The sequence below is a fragment of the Leucoraja erinacea genome, chromosome 2 (assembly GCF_028641065.1).
Source record: "Leucoraja erinacea ecotype New England chromosome 2, Leri_hhj_1, whole genome shotgun sequence".
NCBI lineage: Eukaryota > Metazoa > Chordata > Chondrichthyes > Rajiformes > Rajidae > Leucoraja > Leucoraja erinaceus.
Window position 1 is genome coordinate 110,555,052 of NC_073378.1, and position 10,816 is coordinate 110,565,867.

Here is a 10,816-nt window from a genome sequence, read left to right on the forward strand (position 1 = left end):
TTGTCACGTGTATCGAGGTACAATGAAAATTGCTTGCTATCCAGTCAGCGGAAAGTCTATACATGATTACAATCGTGGTGTTGCACAGTGTACACATACAGGATAAAAGGTTTAAATGAGTGGAACGATTGCAATGAATGATTGCAGATCTACTTCAGGGACCAGCATGCAGAGTCACATGGAGTGGGTGCCATCTTGTATATTGACAAAAAGTCGGCATTGTCAGTAAAAATGATCAAATGTAATACATGTAATTCGAGGATCACCTGCAGCTCCTCTCCACAGTAGGGGTGGAATCAAACTGCATTCTCCATTTTAGGGAGCCGTAATATTCATATTGAAATAGAACCCTTTTAACATAACACATTACTAGAGTATGATCGGACAAAACTTGACACAAAACCACTTAATAAGACACAAGTACTGGAGTAACTCATCGGGTCAGGAAGAATCCCTGGAGAACATGAATAGGCGAGGTTTCAGGTCTGGGACCTTCTTCGGACATTTTTAAATTACATTTTTTTAATGCTTTACTGGGAGTGTGAGTTGTTAGAAAGAGTGCTAGATGCCCAGGGGTGGAGTTGGCAAACCTCTTGGTCGAATATTTCCGTTTGCATGTTAAAGGTGCTCTCACGGTGTTGAAACAAGGATGGGGGTTTACAAAGAGAGGATGCAAAGTGCTGGAGTAACTGCAGATCAGGCAGCATCTCTGATAAACAAGGAGAGGTGATGTTTTGGGTTAGGAAGGCAGGGCGGCCAACATTGGGTGAGTGTTGGGAGTGAGAAATTGCGAGTGATCAAGCCCAAGGGAGTGTAGAGGCCGAGGTGAGGGGGGAGGGTGTGGGATGAGGGTGCCTCCCCTCCTATGATACGGAGCTTTCGCATTTTTCAGCTTGAAATTGTGCAATCTGGTGCATACTGTAGGGAGTCTTTTAAGTTACACTTGAAAGCAATATTTATGCTTTAAATTGGATTAGCTATAAGGTTGGACTAAATTACATTCCTAATTACATTCCACAGTAGAGCCAGGCTCTGAGCAACAGGTGCAGCACATGAATGATCTCAGTATATTCATGTATGGAAATCAGATTATAATCAAGCACTTGGCCCATGTTGACCTTCCTGGGTCTCTCTGCACACTGGTACTACTCCTGATCCCAGTTGCATACCTTCTCTCATTCCTGAGTTGCAGCAGGCGACTTGCCAGCCCAGCAAACACTCGCAAGCCCCCGCCGTTGCTTCAGCTTCCATCCCTCCCTCCACCCCGGCTCTCCAACACCCACAAGCAGGTTGCTCAGAGCAAAGTAGTGCCTTGTCCAAAGCCGGTGATATTTAAACAGGTCTAGCCAAAAACGTGTGGGGGCTGCATTCCCCCCGGTTCCGCGGTCCATGTACCTCTCTCCCGCCGCTCGCCGACCTCGCTCAAGTCAGCCGCTCCCCGCAAATCCTTAAATTCCGACTGCCGCCGGGAACAGGACATGGCCTCACTTGCTGCGCTGGGTGACAATCATTCACTGCCCGGTCCGTGTCTTTCAATGTTAATTTGCATGGGGACATGGTTTGGTGCTGAGTCTTGTCAACAGACGCGCACACAAGCAGTTGATATTAGTTTTGAAATTCTCGTTGATCACAGAGCGTGAGAAATTCTGTGATCAGTGTGAGAGCATGAGAATTGGGTGAAATGCGTGAGTCTCACGCTCAATGCGTGAACGTTGGCAGCTCTGGGAAGGGTCGGGAAGCTGAAGAAAGCTATCGACACGAAATGTTTAGCTTTTAGACACAGCTCCGGCTTCCTCACACATTCCAAAGACGAACAGGTTTGTGGATTAATTGGCTTTGATAAAAATTGTCCATAGTGTGTTGGATAGAAGTAGTAATCGTTAATCGGTACAGAATCAGTGGGCCTAAGGGTCAGTTTCCACGCTGTATCTCTAAACCAAACTAAATTAAAGTATAATAAATGTTGTTCTTATCATTACTGCATGTACACTGTTTACTCTGTGAACTTCATGTGAACTGAAAATTTTATTGCTCCCTGGTGCATGACACTAAACTAACCTGGATCTGAATCTAAACAAGATTGGTAAAATGCAGCAGCCATTAATTATGTAGAAATAATAGAGAAACAAGGAACTGCAGATGCTGGCTAACAAAAACATACACAAAATGCTGGAGTAACTCTGCGTATCATGCAGCATTTCTGGAGAATATGGATAGGTGGCGTTTTGGGACGGGGTCTTTCTTCCGACTGAAATGACAGAAACTGGCTTTAAAAAAAGGGCAGACGCGTTCTAACTATTCGTTAATACGTGACGTTTATGAAAGAAAGGGGAGTAGAGAAGGAACAATGGCAATTTATATTATGGAATAGCTGCAGTTTTGGAGATAGAGCCATGGATAAGGTAGATCTTTGGTAGACAGTCAGATACAGGATAAAGGGAATAACATTTGGTGCAAGATAAAGTCCGATTAAAGATAGTCCGAGGGTCTCCACTGAGGTAGTTGGTAGTTCAGGAACCCCGTTCAATAGTTGGTGATAAGATGGTGATAAGTTGCCTGATAACAGCTGGGAAACTGTGCCTGAATCTGGAGATGTGCGTTTTCACACTTCCGTACCTCTTGCCTGACAGGACAGGGGAGAAAGGTGGTAGCCAAAGAGCAGCAGTGGTAAGAGTGTGAACTCAGCAGGTCAGGCAACATCTCTGGAGAACACAGATAGGTGATGTCTGCCTTACAATACACAATATAGACAATAGGTACAAGATTAGGCCATTTGGCACTTCGAGCCAGCACCGTTATTCACTGTGATCATGGCTGATCATCCACAATCAATTCCCCGTTCTAGCCTTCTCCCCATATCCCTTGGCTCCGCTATCTTTAAGAGCTCTAACTCTCGCTTGAAAGCATCCAGAGAATTGGCCCCCACTGCCTTCTGAGGCAGAGAATTACACAGATTAACAACTCTCTGGGTGCAAAAGACATTTCCACATCTCCGTTCTAGAAGGCTTATCTCTTATTCTTACGTGATTATGGAAATCCAAAAACCCGGGTTCGATCGTGACTACAGATGCTGTGCGTGTAGAGTTTGCATGTTTTCCCATGGATTTTTTTCCAGGTGCTCCAGTTTCCTCCCACATCCCAAAAACTCGCAGGTTTGTAGATTAGTTTACTTCAATAAATTGTCCTTATTGTGTGGGATAGAACTAGTGTGGACAGGTGATTGATGGTCGGTGTAGACTCAGTTGGTCAAAGGGCCTGTTTCCATGCGGCATCTCTAAACAAAATTAAACTAAGGGTCCCGGCTTGAAATGTTGCCTATCCTTTTTCTCCAAAGATGCTGCCTGACCTGCTGAGTTACTCCAGCATTTTGTGTCTATCTTTAGTATAAACCAGCATCAGCAGTGTCTTGTTATTAAATGCTCAGCGAGTTTGGCCATGCAGTAATTATTACTTCAGATATTACTTTTTTTTTACAAATGATGTCAGATACCAAGATCAATACAACTTATTAAACCATAATCACGTAACTGGCAAGTACATAAAGCAACTGTAAATGCTAAATAAGTCGAGCACAATGTTCTTATCACCCGTGTCCACTTATTACCTACCAAGCTTTGTCCACCCTCACTTCTGTCCCAGATTTCTTTCCCCCCTCTTTCTACAATCAGTCTGCAAGAAGGGTCCCAACCTGAAATGTCACCTATCTATGTATTCCAGAGAAGCTGCCTGACCTGCTGAGTTACCCCAGCACTTTGCATTCTTATGGATGGTTGGCTTAAGGAGTGGCTTCAAAAGCATATATTATGCACTCATTTGCCTGATTTTATAAGCAAAATAATGCAAAAAGAGTAGCGATCTTTTGCATCTATTTTGCTTTGGGCTTCTATTTCTCAATATTTTTCCTCCGTAAACAATTAGAATTGACAACTTTGCAAGGAATGGGTCTGACTAATATCCATTGCACTCCCACTGACCCAGAGACAGCTTGACTTGACCTCCTCCCACTCTGCTTCCTACATGGACCCCATTCCATTCTCCCAGGTAAACTGGCACCTTCACAATTGTTCCACACCACTGTTTTCAAGAGATCTTTTTTATTAACATGGTTCCACCTCCACAGTATATGACAGGGCTCTCAAATAACTCTATTCAGCCCCTCTACTCAAACAATTTCTTACCAATCTCTACAGATTTCTTACCAATTTCGGCTTTAGAGATACAGCACAGAAACCAGCCGTTCAGCCCACCGAGAACCCGGCGACCACCGATCACCCGTACACTAATTCACAGAAGCCAATTAACCTACAGCCCTACACCTCTCTGGACTCTGGGAGGAACCCGGTACACCCAGAGAAAACCCACGAGTACAAACTCTGTACAGGTAGCAACCGTAGTCAGGTTCGAACCTGGGTCTCTGGCACTATAACGCAGTGCCACTGTGCCGCCATAGGTGCACCATAGACACTTTCCTTGCAGCAAAGATAGGGGAAGAAACAGAACCTGACAAAATTATCATACCATAGAGGTGCAGCCTCTAGTGCCTACCAGTGCAGAGATCTGGGTTCCATTCTGACCCCGGGTGCGGGAGTTATAACGTTTTCTCTGTGTCAACGTGGGATTCCTATGGGTGCTCCAGTTTCCTGCCACATCCCAAAGATGTGCAGGTTTGAAGGTTAATTGTCTGTCAATATATTACCCCTAGTGTCAAGTCAAGTCACACTTTTATTTCTATAGCACATTTAAAAAACAACATTGACCAAAGTACTTTACATTGGTGGAGGTACTAACGTTATACAACATTGATTCATAGATTAAGTACATACATAAATACATGCATATAGCCCTCCCTCAGAGGACGTCAAAAAGGCTTAAGAGTAAAGATGAGTTTTAAGTCTCGACATAAAGGAGTCGATGGAGGGGGCAGTTCTGATGGGAAGAGGGATGCTATTCCACAATCTAGGAGCTGCAACCGCAAAGGCGCAGTCGCCCCTGAGCTTATGCCTAGACCGCGGGATGTTCAGTAACCCCAAGTCGGCCGATCTGAGGGACCTGGAGGTGGTGTGGTGGGTAAGCAGACTTTTGATGTAGGTGGGGGCAAGCCCGTTAAGGGCTTTGTAGACATAAAGAAGGATCTTGAAATTTATTCAGAACCGTACAGGGAGCCAGTGGAGAGAGGCCAGAATCGGGGTGATGTGGTCCCTTTTTTTGGTGCCCATCAGGAGTCTCGCTGCGGCATTTTGGACCAGTCGCAGGCGGGACAGGGAAGATTGGCTGGTCCCAGTGTAAAGGGAGTTGCAGTAATCGAGGCGGGAGGAGATAAATGTGTGAATAATCTTTTCGAGGTCATCAAACTGGAGGAATTGTTTTATTTTAGCTATCGTCCGAAGCTGGAAGAAGCTAGCTTTTACCACGGTTGTTTGTCAAATTTCAAAGCTGAGTCAAATATAACGCCAAGATTTTTGACGTGAGGTTTGAATAATGGGGTAAGGCTTTCAAGGCTGCCTACTATCATTTTGAATGAATCCGAGGGGCCGAGAAGGATGACCTCAGACTTACTCTCGTTTAGTTGGAGGAAGTTCTGGGTCATCCAACACTTTATATCCTCGAGGCAGTGGATAAGGTTAAGTAGATTTGATCGTTTTTTGGGCTTCAGGAGGAGATAGAGTTGTGTATCGTCTGCATAGCAATGGAAGGAAATGCCGTGCCTTTGAATTACTTCGCCTAAGGGGAACATATACAGGGAGAAAAGAATGTTTTCTCTTGTGTGTAGGGAGCGGATATGTAATAGAACTCGTGTGAACAGGTGATCGATGGTCAGACTCCGTGGGCTGTTTCCCTGCCGTTTATCTAAACTCTAAAATTAAAAAAAGTATACAAAATTATGATAGGAGAGGTAATAGAAAACCTTTATACATAACAGATTGACTACAACAAGAAGGCATAGGTTTAAGGTGAAGAATAAGAGACGATAATGAACCTTTTCACCCAGAGTCATTAGCGTCTGTTAGGCACAGCCAGAGTGGATGCTGTATCTGGACGGGCACTTTAATTAGGTTTAGGATTATTATTGCCACGTGTACCAAGGTAAAGCTTCACTCTACATGCTATCCAATCAAATCAGATCATACAGCATGTGAATACAATCAAGCCAAACTCGTACAATAGGCAGAGCAAACAGAAAGATACCGAGTGCAGAATATAGTTTGTAGCATTGTAGCATGTGTTAAAAAAAAGCTATAGAACTTTTTACTGCTCAATGTTATTAATGTAGATCCAGCAGTTTGGGTAATTTTTTTGTAAACCAGCATCTGCAGTTAATTGTTTCTGTTTTAATGTAGATAGGTAATTGTTGGTCAGCATGGACATAATGGTCTGAAGGGCCTGATGGTATGCTGTATAATTCCGTACCTACGAGATTATATGACAAGATTGTAAGAAGATATAGTCGCACATAAACACCAACAAGAACTGTTGGACTGTGGCCTTTGTTCCACGAGTTGTACTTTCTATATAAGGACTCACCTCTCAGTTGCAATAAACTTAGGCTACATCCGCCTCCCTCAGTTGTGCATCCCTGCAGAAAACAGCAGTGGAGTTTCAACACTTTGCACCCCACCCGACCCTCCACCACTAGGTTATCTAATAGTTAGTTATACCCAAATAATTCTCACATATCATATGTTGATTCCATGCATATAATGTTGTTGTACAAGAATTGCTTTTCACATTGAGACCATGACTGCCAGACAGCCAAATCCTTGTGGATGCCCTCAGTTTCAGGAAGTGAACACCATCAGGTTCTTGAACTGACCTACACAACCCTAATCCTACTTCGGCAACGGAACACTAAAGACCACCTCTTACGTTATCTGAAGAAGGGTCCCAACTTGAAACGTCACCTGTCCATTCCCTCCGCAGATGCTGCCTGACCAGCTGAATTTCTCCAGCACTTTGCGTTTTACTCAAGATTCCAGCATCTGCAGTTCCCTGTGTCTCTCTAGCACTACCATGGACCTGTCTGAACTAATGTTTTGCTTTTTGTAACAATGCATTTTTTTTCTTTTCACTTTAATGTATGCAAAATGTATTCTTTTATGTGTTGTCTGAGTCTAGGTGCCTATGATGTTGCTGCAAGTAAAATGTTCATTGTGCTTGTATTTCACAGTCATTGTGCGTTTGACAATAGACTTGACTTGTGATATTAATAGTGTCATTTGAAGTACAACAGCTGAGAAGCACAGAATGTAGTTATGTAAAATTACATTCACAATAAATTCGACTTGACCTGAGGTGGTTAAAAGCCCATGAGAACTCAACAATATTTTCTCCCCCTCCAAACCTCAACCCTCTGCACAGAAGATTTACTTTCCCCCAGTTTAAAATCATTCAGCGGACTGACATTTGTCATTGTATTGGATAAATTGTATTGGATAAATCTCACCTATTGCCTCTTATTGACGCTTCATGGTGGCTGCACATGCGCCCTGGGGAGGCAGGCGGGGGCGTTCCGGAATTCTACGCATGCGCACTGTCCAACTTCACTACTGCGCATGCGCTCCCACCGCAGTGCTTGCTGGAGGTTGTAGTCCAATTCCGTTATAAACGTGGAGGGGTGTCGGCCCTGCACATGCGCCCTAGCGTGGGCGGGGAGACGGACGCTTCGGAACGTTGCGCGTGCGCTTTACCCGATCGCATCACTGCGCCGGTGCTGGTCGCCGCAATGCATGCTGGAGGTTGTAGTTCATGGACCCCGGCTGGCTGTCTGTCTGTCACAATACACAGCCCTGATAACCCATTGTCTCCTTTGGGCAGCATCCATGGAGCGAAGGAAAAGGTCGAACCGTCTTCAGGAAATGTAAAATGGTTCATTGTTGGCTTAGGGGAAGGTGACAACGAGGCATAGGAAAATAGAAAAATAGATGCAGGAGAAGGCCATTTGGCCCTTCATGGCTGATTATCTAAAATCAGAATGTTCAAGGAGGAACTGCAGATGCTTGAAAATCGAAGGTACACAAAAATGCTGGAGAAACTCAGCGGGTGCAGCAGCATCTATGGAGCGAAGGAAATAGGTAACGTTTCCTATTTCCTTCGCTCCATAGATGCTGCTGCACCATCTAAAATCAGAATCCCGTTCCTGCTTTTTCCCCATATCCCTCGATTCCTTTAACCCTAAGAGCGAAATCTAACTTTCTCTTGATTACATCCAGTGAATTGCCCCCCACTGCCTTCTGTGGCAGAGAATTCCAGATTCACAACTTTCTGGGCGAGGAAGTTTTTCCTCATCTCAGTTCTAAATAGCTGTGTTAAACTGTGACCCATGGTTCTGGACTCCCCCAAAATCGGGAACATTTTTCCTACATCTAGCTTGTCCAAGGATATCCTCTCATCCTTCTAAATTCCAGTGGATACAAGCCCAGTCGACCCATTCGTTCATCATATGTCAGTCCCGCCACCCCGAGAATTATCCTCGTGAACCTACACTGCACTCCCTCAAGAGCAATAATGTCCTTCCTCAATTTAGGAGACCAAAACTGCACACAATACTCCAGGTGCGGTCTCACCAGGGCTCTGTACAACTGCAGTAGGACCTCCTTGCTCCTAAACTCAAATCCTCTCGCAATGAAGGCCAACACGCCATTAGTTATCTTCACTGCCTGCTGTACCTGCATGCTTGCATGATTGATGTACAAGCACACACAGGTCTTGTTGCACCACCCCTTCTCCTAATCTGACACCATTCAGATAATAATCTGCCTTCTTGTTTTCGTGCCACCAAAGTGGATAACCTCACATTTATCAACATTATACTGCATCTGCCATGCTTCTGCCCACTCACCCAACCTATCCAAGTCACCCTGCAGCCTCATAGCATCCTCATCGCAGCTCACACTGCCGCCCAGCTTTGTGTCATCCGCATACTTAGAGATGTCACATTTAATTCCCTCATCTAAATCGTTAATATATGTTGTAAATGACTGGAGTCCCAGCACCAAGTCTTGCGGCACCACACTAGTCACTGCCGGCCATTCTGAAAATTCCTACTCTTTGCTTCCTGTCTGCCAACCATTTCTCTATCCATGTCAATACCCTACCCCCAATACCATGTGCTCTCATTTTGCACATTAATCTCTTTAGTTTGTTTTATGTGGGGGTGGGGTTGGGGGAAACTTTTTTTCATCTCTTACCTCGACGGAGATGCAATTTATTTCCGTATTTATCTTCGTCCGCACTACGGCCCAACATCGAGGAGTTAGCGGCCTCTGCTGGAGACCGACTCAGGAGCTCCACCCACAGGAGCCTGCGGGACTTACCATTGTGGAGCTGGCGGTCCCTGTCAGGGACCAACCTCGGAGCTCCAACCACGGAAGCCTGTGGACTTTAACATCGTAGAGCTCATGGTCCCTGGTTAGAGACCGACTTTGGGAGCTCCAAGCCGCAGGGCTTCGATCATCCCGACGCGGGAGCTCCGACCGCCCCAACGCGGGGGCTTCGACCGCCGGCTATGGGAGCTTCAATCGCCCTGACTGCGGATGGTTCGACTGCCCTGACCGCGGGAGAATATGGAGGAAGAAGATTGGACTTTATTACCTTCCATCACAGTGAGGAATTTGGGGAATCCGCTGTGGTGGATATTTATGTTAACTTTTATGTAGTTGTGTGTCTTGTTGCTTTTTCTTGGTATGGCTGTATGGTAATTCGAGTTTCACCCTACTTTAATTGGTACATGTGACAATAAACTGACCTATGAACCTTTGAACATTAAAATGAATGAGAGGACAGTGAAATTAGTAGGAATACCAGGGTGGGGGATGGATGGAGAGAGGGAACGGGTTATTTGGAGTTGGGGAAATCAAGATTCATACTGCTGGGATGTAAGCTGCACCCAATGAAAGTGAAATATGAGTTGCTGTTTCTCTGATCTGTGTTGGGCCTCACTCTGACAGTGGAGGAGGCCCAGGAAAGAAAGGTCAGTGGGTATGGGAAGGACAGCTAAAGTGTTTGGCAACCGGGAGATCGCTATACTTGGTCTCACTGATGTATAAGAGTCCACACCTGGAACAGCGGATACAGTAGATAAGTTTGGAGGAGGTGCAAGTGCCTCACCTGAAAGGAATGGTACCCCCCCTCCCACCCACCCGGCTATTCCTCCTTCTCGCTGGAGCGCGCAAACTACATCCCCCAGCATACACTGCGGTGGGTGGTGCTGGCGCAGCGGTGCGATCGGGCAATGCGCATGCGCAAGGTTTCACAGAAGGTACAGAAGTTTTAAAACACGCATGACCAGACACAGCAACAGCTTCTTCCCTTCTGTTAACAGGCTTCTGGACTGTCCTTCCATAAGCTAGGGTACTGTCCATTTCCCTCAACCCCAATTCGGACATTGGACTTTGTCGGTGGAACTGATGCGTTACAATGCTGAGAACTACATTCTGCACTCTGTATCTTCCCCTTTAGTCTACCTATTGTACTTGAGTTTGACGATTTTATTTATGTATAGTATTATCTGACCTGTTTGAATAGCATGCAAAACAAATCTTTTCACTGTACCACGGTATGTGTTACAATAATAATAAACCTAAACCCTCTCCCACCCCTCCACATTCATCTGAAGTAAGGGCAGAGAATGCTAATCGCAGAGACAACGTTCCAGATTAGTAAACACAAATCAAAAATGCATGATTTTTGAGCAAAAAACACAAAATGCTGGAGTAACTCGGCAGGTCTGACAGCATCTCTGGCGAACAAGGACACGTGACGGTATGGGTCGGGACCCTTCTTCAGATTCAATTGAACATTATTGAAGCGCATGGGAGGT

General features: G+C 45.2%; 1 protein-coding gene across 7 annotated transcripts in view; it reads right to left on the bottom strand.

Moving 5' to 3' along the window:
• sec22c (SEC22 homolog C, vesicle trafficking protein) overlaps positions 1 to 7,727 on the bottom strand; it is a 94,600-nt gene extending 86,873 nt beyond the window's left edge. For 2 of the 7 annotated variants that reach the window (XM_055663416.1, XM_055663408.1), the window contains exon 1: positions 6,523 to 7,724. The gene's annotated coding sequence lies outside the window, so the exon portion shown is untranslated. Of the gene's footprint in view, positions 1 to 6,522 lie in introns of all 7 variants that reach the window. The other 5 variants (XM_055663374.1, XM_055663391.1, XM_055663401.1 and 2 more) reach the window with 5 other exon arrangements.
• Between the last annotated feature and the right edge of the window lie 3,089 nt (positions 7,728 to 10,816).